At 38.7% G+C, this 12285-nt stretch overlaps 1 long non-coding RNA gene across 1 annotated transcript; it reads left to right on the top strand.

The window, feature by feature from the left end:
• The first annotated feature begins 1846 nt into the window (after nt 1–1846).
• LOC140515275 (uncharacterized) lies at nt 1847–11996 on the top strand. Its single transcript, XR_011970925.1, has 2 exons — nt 1847–1928; nt 11836–11996. It is a non-coding gene; the product is annotated as an uncharacterized lncRNA (long non-coding RNA).
• Nucleotides 11997–12285: the final 289 nt, after the last annotated feature.

Genomic DNA, 12285 nt, shown 5'->3' with positions numbered 1-12285 from the left:
AGTGGCTGTTCAACCTGGACTGAGGTAGGATTCTCCTGACTCAATTTCTCCACTGACACCTGGCAGACTTTAAACCTCACTGAACGAAAGTTGAGAATCTACTCCTGCCTGGGACTGACATGAAGTTGGGGAGATATTGTTTCCCTGCAAACGCTTAGTGGCAATTTCCAGTAGTCAAAAGATTTGTAAGCTTAATACCAGATCTATTAAGTTATAGATTGTTGGTAGGGGAACATACGAGGTCAAATATAAAATTAAGCTATTAGGCTTAGGACTTTAGACTACCAACAATAAGTTAGGGTGTTTTGATTCTCAGTAATAGTGTGGAGACAATTAGGTCAAGGGCTTGTGAAGTTAGCATACATAGCTATTATTTGTATCTCAGTTGGTCAATGTTAAAAAAAAAAATTCGTTTGTGGTCTATATTGTAAATGCTTTAAAAGTATCACCTGACCAAAAGTTGGAATTGTGTTATGTGATATGAACTGTGTTAAAAATGAAAAATTAGAAAAAAAGAAAAAGAAAAATGTTACTTGATACTTTGATCCCTGCTAGCTACAATCCTATAGCCCTCTTCCGCTTTTTGGTGAAATTTTCTGAGAAAGTCATCGACAATAGGTGCTGCTTCTATTTTTCCTTTCACTTGATTCTAAACTCCCTGTTTGCTTCCATCCTCATCATTTAACTGAAACTGCTTTCTCCAAAGTTATCAATGATCACTTTTCAAAAAATATTTTTTAAAAAATTATTGGCACATTTCATTTACACACTGCCAAAATTTCTCTCAGCATCTCTTCTGTCCTCCCGGAGAGCTATCTCATATAACAAATAATTTTAAAGGAAAAAAAATCAGCAAAATCTATTAAAACAGAAAAATTCTGAAAACATATGCAATGTACCACAACAGTGAAACTCTCACCTCTTTAAAGGGCTGGAGTGAAGGGGTAAGGGGAAGGCTAATCTTTTTTGCTTCTTCTTTGTAATTTTGAAGCATTCGTTTTGGGGGTTTTTTTGTGGATGTCCTTTCTATTTGCTTTAATGTAGTCGTTGGGTATATTGTTTTCTTGACTCTGCTTACTTTACTCCGTGTGAGTTCTTGGAGGTCTTTCTATACTTCACTGACAGCTGGGGGTCACCGTAGTAATAGAACTCTGGACCTGGAGTCAGCAAGACCAGAATTCAAAACCAGCCTCAGATATTGACTAACTGTGTCACTCTGAGTAAGTCACTTCACCTCTGTCTATTGCAGTTTCCTCATTTATAAAATGGAGATAATAACAGCAACTGCCTCCCAGGGTTGTTGTGAGAATCTTATGAAGTAATATTTATAAAGTGCTTAGTACAATGCCTGGCACATAGGAACTATGTAAATGCTGATTCCCTTCCCCACAAACATACTCATGTCTCCTTCATCCTTAACACACTTCTCACTGTTTTTAAAAATAGTTATTTTTCCATAAAAAAATGTTGTTTATATTGACATGTAATGGTTTGCTATTGTTATTTAAAATTAATGAACAAGTATTGAAATTTTATGAAGTTTAATTTTGAATATGGTAAATAAAAGATATAACCTATACAAACAAAAGCTCTTTGAGGTCCTCAATAATTTTTAAGATTGTAATGGGGTCCTGAGACCAAAGAGTTTGAGAATGACTGATCTAGGCTGACTCCATAGGACAAACAGTGGCCTTTTCTTTGTTTGCAGTCTCAGAAACAATAATTACCTATTCCTTACCTATTTTCCCTGAGTAGGCAAAAACAAACCAACCAACAAACAAACAAATCCAACACCGCAGCCTTGGCTGTGGAGTCAGCCTAGATTTCCTTTTTCTAACCATTTCAGGAAGATGGCCAAGGATATGCTCATGAGGAAAATCTCGATCTGCCCAGGCTCCAGGACCTTGAATAGTTCCATGGCTACTGAGGTAAGAACTTATAAACGGTTGTTGACGACCATAGGAGTCAGGAAAGTTGAGGGAGCAAGATATCTACCGATGCCAGTCAAGCCTTTATCAGGCACCTCCATAAAGGTGCTCCTCAGGAGAAGCCATAGGGATTCATGGACTTTCTCCTCTGTGTCCTGAAGGTGGTAGGCATTGCCACAAGGTCCACCATTTTGCTCTTCTTTCAGATGGGAGGGAAGTCACTAGCATACTCACCCTGTCCTTTTGCTTCAAATGCCACAGGAACAAAGGTGCCTTTGGGGTGGGCTTTATGAATTCAAAGTCAAAGACCTTGGCTTTGGTAGTCTCTTTGTAACTGCTTTGATTCATCTTGAAATCATACAAACTACAGGACGATCATAGAAATGATTAAAGTATTTAGCCCTTCAAATTAAGCAAGCTATACTCCAGCAGCAATAACGACAAAACACCTGCAATATGTATTTTTCTCAGTTGGTTTTCTAACATTAAGTGCTTTGCAGATAAAACAGGTACAATAGTATCATTGGTGTATTGATCAACCTTGGACTGAAGTGATACCACATCCTTTCTATGTGCATGTGTATTAAGCTGATCACAGGAACCAGGGAAATATTACTCTAGACAGAATGAATTTATCTTGTACCAGAACAAGTCCAAAGTCCTTCTGGGCTAGTGTCCTAAGACCCTTATTTCACAGAGCCTTAACGCTGGTCTGGCTGTAACACCCAGTCTGTATTCCTAGACTCCAGGATTTCTGTGGCTTAAGGTTCCAGATGGGAAACTCTACTCCCTGCATATAGAAAAGGACAAAGGAAAAGGCTAAAATCCCAGGCCCATTTCTCAAAACCACATGGCCTAAGTGGGGCTGAGGCAGGGTGAATAAGGAAATAGCCCTTAAAGTTGAGAAGCATTATCACATAGTATTAGAGTAGGATCCTTCACTCTCAGATGGATGGGAATTTAGAAAAAGGCCCAAAAATGGTCATTTGGGCACTCTTTTTTTGTGTGAGGCAATCAGGGTAAAGTGACTTGCCTAGGGTCACATAGGTAGTAAGTTTCAAGTGCCTGAAGCCAGGTTTGAACTCAGGTCCTCCTGAATCCAGGGTTACTGCTCTATCCAGTGTACCACCTCGCTGCCCCTCAGTAGGGGCACTTTTAAAGATACTACGAGCTGTTCACATGCTAAAAGTTTCCTCATGAGGGGTGGTCAAGGCGTTCTCTAAACCCTCATTTTACTCTCCTCCCATTTCAAAAATTTGCTATCCTTGACAAATAGACAAGAGTACATTTTGAATGTGTTGTCCATGTGTCCAAGCCAGAAAAGTCCTCTGGGGTCTCTGGGGAAGGATAAGCATTGACCCTTTGAACCTCCATTACATAAATGCCAAAAGTTTGTTGAATACTTTGACAATTTTAAATCAGGCATATAGATGAGTATTTGACTAGATGCCTTGGGCTAGTGAAAAGGAGAACCCTGGAGTATATAAAATCAGATGTTGTATGAGGCTGTAGCCATATTCACTATAGTAAGTTGTAGTGCTGGTATTTTAATGTGCTTGCTCTGCCTCCAGATCTACCATGAAACAAAACATCTAGTCCAACTGTCAGTTCTAGAAGAGGAAATTGAGGGAGGCGAAGCAACTTCCTTGAGCTTGCCTTGTAAGGGAGGTCATCTGAGGGAAGACTGGAACCTAGGTCTTCTTGATTCAGAATTCAACACTGATGACTCTACTTCCCACATATTCATTTCTCTAGGGAAATTGGACTTTGTCCCTGGAATCTCTCTGGGCCTTGTTAGTGTGACTTTGACCTTATCTTTTTCTGTTCTAGAACTCCACAATTTGCTCTCTCTCTCTGTCTCTCTGTCTCTGTCTCTCTGTCTCTGTCTCTGTCTCTCTGTCTCTGTCTCTGTCTCTGTCTCTGTCTCTCTCTCTTTCTCTCTCTTCCCCCTTCTCATCTCTCACCCTGCCTAGGATAGGTACTATTCCAGTGGGGTTCCTAATCAGCCAGAGATCTGGGCCTCCTACTTCCTGGCTCATTCCAGGGCCCTTGCCTCCCACTGCCACCCCCTGCCTCCTGACCAGGCTTTTCCGGCCCATATCCCTATCTGTTCATGTCCACCATGAGTCAGGCCTCACAGACCTCATAGGACATGGGCAAGAACCTTGACCACTCTAATCACCTCCCTTTCTCAGTAGACCTTTCTCTAACCACTGATTGTCTGCATACCTCTACCTCCTTCCATGCTCTCCATACAATGTTTCTGAAACCTAAGACTTCTAAAGCATAAATCATGGTCCCTAATGCCAACTATCCACTCCCTAACTCTCATCCCTTCAACCCTACACCACCATCCCAGCCTTTCCATTAAGCTCAACAGAATGTTTGCTTCATACTTAATAAACTTGCCTTCACTTTAAATATTTTAATTTCTCATTTAGTTAAACAAAATTAGATTAACATTTTGATCGTGTTCAAAGATGCAAGTAGCATTGCACACCTGTGGTTCCCCACCTTACAGAAGAGACCTGTATATTCTGTCATCTGTTTTACTGGACCAAACTGGTTTATCTCATTGATTTTGAGTTTAGTTATCAGGGCTGTTTTTACATTTTTTAATTACATGTAAAAAAAATTTTAACGTTTGTCTTTTAAAATTTTGAATTCCAAATTCTCTCCCTCCCTCCTTTCTCCCCTCATTGAGAAAGCAAACAATTTGATTATACAGTACAATCATGTGAAACTTATTTCTATATTAATCATGTGGTGAAAGAAAACACAGGCCAAAAAACCCCAGCAAAAATAATGGAATAAAAAATATGTTTCAGTCTCCATTCAGACTCCATCAGTTCTTTCTCTGGAATAAGATAGTATTTTTCATCTTGAGTCCTTCAAAATTGTCTTAGATTATTGTATTGCTGAAGATATCCAAGTCAGTCACAGCTGATCATCATACAATACTGCTGTTATTGTGTACCATGTTCTCCTAGTTCTGCTCACGTCACTTTGCATCAGTTCATGTATGTCTTTTCAGGTTTTTCTGAAAGCTTCCTGATTATCACTTCTTATAACACAATAATATTTCATCACAGTCATGTACTACAATTTGTTCAGCCATTTCTCAATTGATGGGCATCCATTCCATTTCAATTCTTCGTCACCACTAAAAGAGCTACTATAAATATCTTTGTACAAATAGTCCTTTTCCCTTTTTCTAAAATCTCTTTGGGGTACGGAACAGTAGTGCTGTTGTTGGGTCAAAGGGTATGCATGGTTTTATAACCTTTTGGGCATAGTTCTAAATTGCTCTCCAGAGTGGTTGAATAGGTTTGCAACTCCACTAACAACGTATTAGTATCCCAGTTTTCCCACATGCCCTCCAACATTTGCCATTTTCCTTTTCTATCATATTCATCAAGATGATATATATGAGGTGGCACCTCAGAGTTATTTCTCTAATCAATAGTGATTTAGAGCGTTTTTTTCATATGTCTATAGATAGTTTTGGAGCAGTTAGGTGATGCAATAGACAGAGTACTGGACCTGCAGTCAGGAAGAGTCATCTTCCTGAGTTCACAACTAACCTCATTCACATACTAGCCATGTGATCCTGGGCAAGTCATTTAACCCTGTTTACCTTAGCTTCCTCATCTGGAAAATGAGCTGGAGAAGGAAATGGCAAGCCACTCTAATATCTTTGCCATGAAAATCCCAAAATGGTAACAAAGAGTTGATCAGGTACGACTGAAGTGACTGAACAACAGCAGTAAAATAGATAGATTTGATTTCTTTATCTGAGAATTGCCTGTTCATATCCTTTGGTCATTTATCAATTAGTGAATGACTTGTATTCTTATAAATTTGACTCACTTCTCTATATAATTTAGAAATGAGGCCTTCGTTAGAGATACTTGCTGTAAACTTTTTACCCAGTTTTCTGCTTTCCTTCTAATCCTGGTTATACTGGTTTGGTTTGTACAAGACCTTTAAAATTTAACATAATCAAAATTATCAGTTTTACATCCCATAATGCTCTCTATCTCTTGTTTGGAAATAAATTCTTCCCTTAGTCAGAGATGTGACAGGTAACTTTTTCCATGCTACCCTAATTTGCTTATGATGTCATCCTTTATGTTTAAATCATGCGCCCATTTTGACTTCTTGATATACAGTGTTACATGGTGGTCTATACCTAGTTTCCACCATACTGCTTTCCATTTTCCCTGCAGTTCTTTTCAAAGAGTGAGTTCTTGTCCTGAAAACTTGGGCCTTTGCATTTAACAAACAACAGATTATTGTGGTCATTTACAACCGTGTATTGTGTACCTAATCTATTCCACTGGTCCACCACTGCATTTCTTAACCAATATCAGATTGTTTTGATGATCACTGTTTTGCAATGCAGTTTGAGATCTATCAGGGTTATTTTTCAAGCCTCTCTAACAAGGCACAGCCTTCCAGATGTGGTGCTTGATTGGCAGAGGCTTCAGGACCCATGCATATCTTCAGTCCACAGGAAAATGTTTTGAGCGCATTTATCTCCTCTGACTGGGCCTGCCAAAAGGGTGAGAATTCTTTCAGTGGAGTATAGTGGATAAAGAGTTAAGGCTTGGAGTAAGAAAGACAAGATCACTTCCCCATGACTACCTGTGTGACCCTGGACAAGTCACTTCACCTCTGAGCCTCAGACTTCTCTAGTACTCACAGTACTGGACTGTGCTGGACTAGACAGTTTCTGCGATTCTTTCTCAAACAATCAATAAGTATCCATTTATTAAGCACCTTCTATGTGGTAATACAAAAAAGAGGCAAGAGACAGTCCCTGCCCTTAAGGAGCTCCTAATCCAGTATGTGCAAGCAAAGTTACATATGGGATAAATAGGAAATAACACAAAGAGGGAAGGCACTGGAATTAAGAGGGATTAGGGACGGCTTCTTGTAGAAGGGAAGATTTTCATTGGGACTTGAAGCCAGAGAGGTCATTAGTTAGAGTGGAAGAGAGAGAGCATTCCAGGCATGGGAAAAAGCCAGAGTATGAATGCCTGGAACCTAGAGATGGAACATCTTGTTCATGGAACAGCCAAGACACCAGTGTCACTGCATCAAACAGGACATGTCAAGGAATATAGTTTATGAAGACAGTAAAGGGGGGAAAATATTGTGAAGGGAAGAGGGGGCTAGACTATGAAGAGCTTTGAATATCAAATAGAGATTTTTGTATTTGCCACTGGAATCAATAGGGAGCGACTGGAGTTTATTGAGAAGGGAGGTGATATGGTGGGATCTTGTAGCAATAAAAATCTGTGATAAAGAGAAACTGAGGCCAAAGTTCTGAGCATGATCAATTTATTAGTATGGTTAGCAAATATCAATAAATTGGGTCCTAGACCCTTTAGTTGTCAAGGATGATTCTGATAGTCAGAGGAACTCTTTTATAGCATTTTCACAGTGAGCATACAGTTTTATTTCACTCCTGATTGGTTGGTGCTGCTTACATTAGTTCCTCTCGAGGTGATCCAACATTACGTGACAAACATCCTTTGGAAAGTCCCATGGTGGGCAAACATCCTCTCATCAGATTGACTCATGTTCCCCCATAGTCAGCAAAGCTCACAGATTAGAATTTTTGTGGTTGGACTTTAACTCATAGGAACAGAGAAGTTAAAATCTTACAAATTTCATTAATAGGGTTTATACAATCAAGTCTGAATTTGATTTGAAAATATTCATTCTGATTAGATACAATTCTCTATCAGTAATTAATCATGGAATATAAATTTTCAAATTTCATGTTAGGCAACCGAAGTTAAAGGCTCAAGTTAGAGGAGCTCAAACTCACATTGAAAATAATATAAAATAAAGTGGTTTACCAATTTTCAATTTCGCAACTTGCACTTTAGGAAAATCACTTTGGTGGCTGAATAAATAATGGATTGGAGTGGGGAGAGAATTGAGGCAGGCAGACCCACCATCAGCTATTCCAATAATACAGGCATGAGGTAATGAGGGAAAGTATGGAAGGAGATGTAGGTATGCATTGCAGAATAAGTCCAAGGAGAGTATCAGTGGTTAGAGAGTTGTGGTGGCAGAGAAAAAAGATAGCATGGGAGACATGTTATTATGATAAAATCAATAGAACATGTTACTAGATTGGATATGGAGGGTAAGAGATAGTGGATAATCAAGGAAGATTTCTAGTTTGTAAGCCTGGGGGACTGGGAGGATAGTGTTTCTGTCTACAGTAATAGAGAAGGTGGGAGGGGTGGTTTAGGGGGAAAAATAATGAATTCCATTCTGGACATGTTGAGTTTAAGATGTCTTCTGGATGTTCAGTTTGAGATATCTGAAAGGCAATTGGAGATGTAAGACTGGAGGTCAGTAGAGAGATTGGGGCAGGATAGGTAGATTTGAGAATCATCATTATAGAGATGGTAATTAGATCTATGAGAGCCAATGAGATCACCAAGTGAAAGAGTATAGAAGAAGACAAGAGAGTCGGTATATTTAGAGGGCATGATCTGGAGGAGAATCCAGCAAAGAAGACAGAGAAAGTCTGGTAGGCAGGAAAAGAACAAAGCAAGACTGGTTTCCCAGAAACCTAAGGGGAAGAGAGTATCAAGGAAAAGAGAGTAGGTAACGCTGTCAAAGGCTGCAGAGAGGTCAAGGAGAAAGAGGATGGAGAAAATGCCATTGGATTTGTCAACTAAGAGATCAGAAATCAGATTGTAAGGGGTTAGGAAGAGAGTGAGAGGAAAACAAGTTGAAGCACCTATCATATACAACCTTCTATGAGTTTAGCTGCAAAGGACAGAAGACATATAGGATGGCACTGGGGATGGAAAAATCAAGGGAAGGTTTTTTCAGGATGGGGAGACATGAGTATGTTTGTAGACAGCAGAGAATGAACCAGCAGAGAGACTGAAGGTAAGTGAAAGAATGGGGATGACAGAGGGGACAATTTGTTAGAGGAGATGGGATGGAATGGGATCACTTGAGCAGGTAGAGGGGTTAGCCTTAGTAAAGAGTAAGACCACTTTATCAAGTTAGACAGCAGTGAAGTAGGAGAAAGTTTCAGAAGGCACCTGAGTGATAGGAGATGAGAAAGAGGTAAGAAGAGAGAATTCATGATGAATTGCCTCAATTTTTCTGTAAAATATGAGGCATGGATCTCCACCGAGGGAGTAGGGGAAAGGGGAGCCATGGGAGATTTGAGAAGAGATGCGAAGGTTTGGAAGAGCTACTGTGGAGAGTGGGAGAGTGAGTTGATAGGGAAGCAGAATAGGATTGCCTAGCAGCAGTGAGGGCCCAGTTGAGGTTGCGTAACATCAATTTGTAGTGGATTCAGTCAAAATGATTGCATGATTTTTTTCCATCTTTGTTTAGCAGCATGTGTATAGGAATGATGGGAGTAATCCAAAACTGAAGTTTAGCAGCCATATGATAAGGAGGCTCAGGATTTAAGAGAGAAGAACAATGTTGGAGTTGAATTGGTTCACCAGTTGGTCAAGATGAACAGAAGAGGAGAGAGTGGCTAGTGCAGGACAGATGACCAGGGGGAGAATCGAGGTGTCAAAGAATTGGTGGTCATGGTGTCGATGAAAAGTAGGGTTAAGGTAAGAGAAGGCAGAGGGAGAGGTGAAAAGTCAATATATTCTGTTCAGATAAGGAGATTTCAGAATTCTTGAACATGGAGGTGGTACATGGCAAGATCAAGGGTAGAAGAGCTGAAGATGTAGGGTTTTGTAAATAAAGGAAGAAGAGATAAAAAGTCAATTATGGTTGACTTTTATGGTTGGATAAAGGGACATGAGTTTCAAAGTTGATATGATATTGAAGGAAGATGAGTTTTTGGAGACGTCGATGGAATCCAGGAGAGCGGCCATGTGACAGAAGACACACTGAAGCTCAAAGACAAGGAGTGACTTATCGAGAGTCATACATCCAGGGCCCAAACCCTGATTGTTTGACTTGGAGTTCAGGGCTCTATTTTTAAACTTTAGTTTTTTCAATTAACACGTTTTTATTTCTCCTCCTTTCTACCTCCCCAACCCACTGGGGAAAAAAAAGGAAATATAAAATCCCTTTAACTGATGTAATAGGCAAGCAAAATAAATTCCTGTATAAGGTATGTCCAAAAATGTAGATCTCATTGTCTACCTTGTATCCATTTTTGAGAAGATGATTAACATACTTTCCCATCCATTTTCTAGAATCCTGATTAGTTGTCACATTCATCAAAATTCTTCAAGTCTTTTAAAGTTGCTTTTTTTTTTTACAGTATTGTCAATGTATATTGGTCTCATGGCTCTTCTTACTTGACTCTGCATCAGTTCATATAATTTTTCACAGGCTTGTCTGAATCTGCTCCTTTCACCATTTCTTCTAGCATAGTAGTATTTCATTACGTTCATATGCTTTAAGAGTTCAGCTATTTTTTTCCCATCGTCAGTGAGTACCCCCTTAATTTCTACTTCCTTGTCACTAAAAACTATAAACACTTTTTTGTACATCCTTTTCCATTCTTTCATGTCTTTGGGGTATGGGCCTTGTACAGGATCCCTGTGGGATCCACAATGGCCTGCATTGGTTAGTGACTTCTTAGGTATTGTTTCGAGTTGCTTTTCAACTGACTTTTTGAATTGGTGGGACCAATTCATAATAATGGGCCTATTTTTCTGAAGCCTCTCAAACGTTTGTAATCTTCCTTTTTTGAAATCTTTGGTAATCTGATGGGTGTGACATGGAAATGTAGAGTTGCTTCAGTTTGCATTTCTACAGTTATAAGGGATTTGGATCACTTTTCATATGGTTATTGATAACTTTGATTTCTTTGAAAATTACCTGTTCATATGCCCAAAGGGTTACAAAAATGTGCATACCCTTTGACCCAGCAATATCGCTTCTAAGACTGTATCCCCAAGAGATAATAAAAATGGGAAAGGGTCCCACATGTACAAAAATATTTATAGCAGCATTCTTTGTGATAGCCCCAAAGTGGAAATCAAGGGGATGCCCATCAATTGGGGAATGGCTGAATAAATTGTGGTATATGAATGTAATGGAATACTATTGTGCCATAAGAAATGATGAACAGGAAGACTTCAGAGAGGCCTGAAAAGACTTATATGATCTGATGCTGAGTGAAAGGAGAAGAACCAGGAGAACTTTGTACACAGCAACAACCACAGTGTGCGAGGATTTTTTTCTGGTACACTTAGAACTTCATTGCAATGCAAGGACTTAAAAAATTCCCAATAGTCTTTTAAGGCAAAATGAATTCCACAACCAGAGAAAGAACTATGGATTTCAATCCCAGAATGTAGCAGATCATTTTCTTTTGTATTATGTTTTGGTTTCTTATATGATTTCTCCCATTCATTTTAATTCTACTATGCAACATGACTATGGTGAAAATGTATTTAATAGGAATATATGTGTAGAACCTATATAAAATTGTATGCTGTCTTGGGGAAGGAGGGGAAAGATAGGGGGAAAGGAGGGTGAGTGAGGGAAAAAAAATCTAAGTTATATGGCAGTGATTGTAAAACACTGAAAATAAATTAAAATATTGCCTGTTCATTTCCTTTCCTTTTTTATTAATTAAGGAATGACCTACTCACATAAATCTGAATCATTTTTCTGTATACCTTAGAAATAAGACCTTTATCAGAGAAATTTGCTGCTAAATTTCCTCCAGTTATCTGCTTCCTTCTAGTTTGAGCTGCTTTAGTTTTATTTATGCTAAACCCTTTAGACTTTTTGCAGTCAAAATTGTCCATTTTTTCTTCTGTGCCCTTTCTTTGTTTGGTCATGAACTCTTCCCCCATCCATAGTTATAAAGGGCAATTTGGTTGCGAATGAAGATAAATGCTGATAACTTATGTGGATTAATTTTATATCTCTCTAGTTTATCACCATTACATAAAATGCTGCCTCTTGGTTTTGAAGATGAAGATGAAGATGAAGTATTATTAGCATGATAGGGGAGAATCCATTTATTCTTGTGGTTTCTAATGTTGTTGTTTTGTTTTCTTTTTAACAGAAATGGGCATTTTGTAAAAAATAAAACCATTTTTCTGTAATTGTTGATATAATCATAAGATTTCTGTTATTTTTATTATTGATGTGGGCAATTGTGTTTATAGTTTTCTTAATATTAAGCCAACCCAGAATGCCTGGTATAGCTCCAACCTGGTCCAAGTGTCTAATCTTTGTGATGTATTGCTGTAGATTCTTTGCTAATAGTTTGTTTCAAACTGTTTCTTCAATGTTCATTAAGAACATTGGTCTATTTTTTCTTTCTCTCTTTTGACTCTCCCTGCTTTACTTGTCAAGGACATATTTGTAGCATAGAAGG

The sequence above is a fragment of the Notamacropus eugenii genome, chromosome X, assembly GCF_028372415.1.
Source record: "Notamacropus eugenii isolate mMacEug1 chromosome X, mMacEug1.pri_v2, whole genome shotgun sequence".
NCBI classification, from domain to species: domain Eukaryota; kingdom Metazoa; phylum Chordata; class Mammalia; order Diprotodontia; family Macropodidae; genus Notamacropus; species Notamacropus eugenii.
The sequence above is the reverse complement of the archived record's forward strand: the minus strand, read 5'-3'. Positions and strand labels throughout refer to the sequence as shown.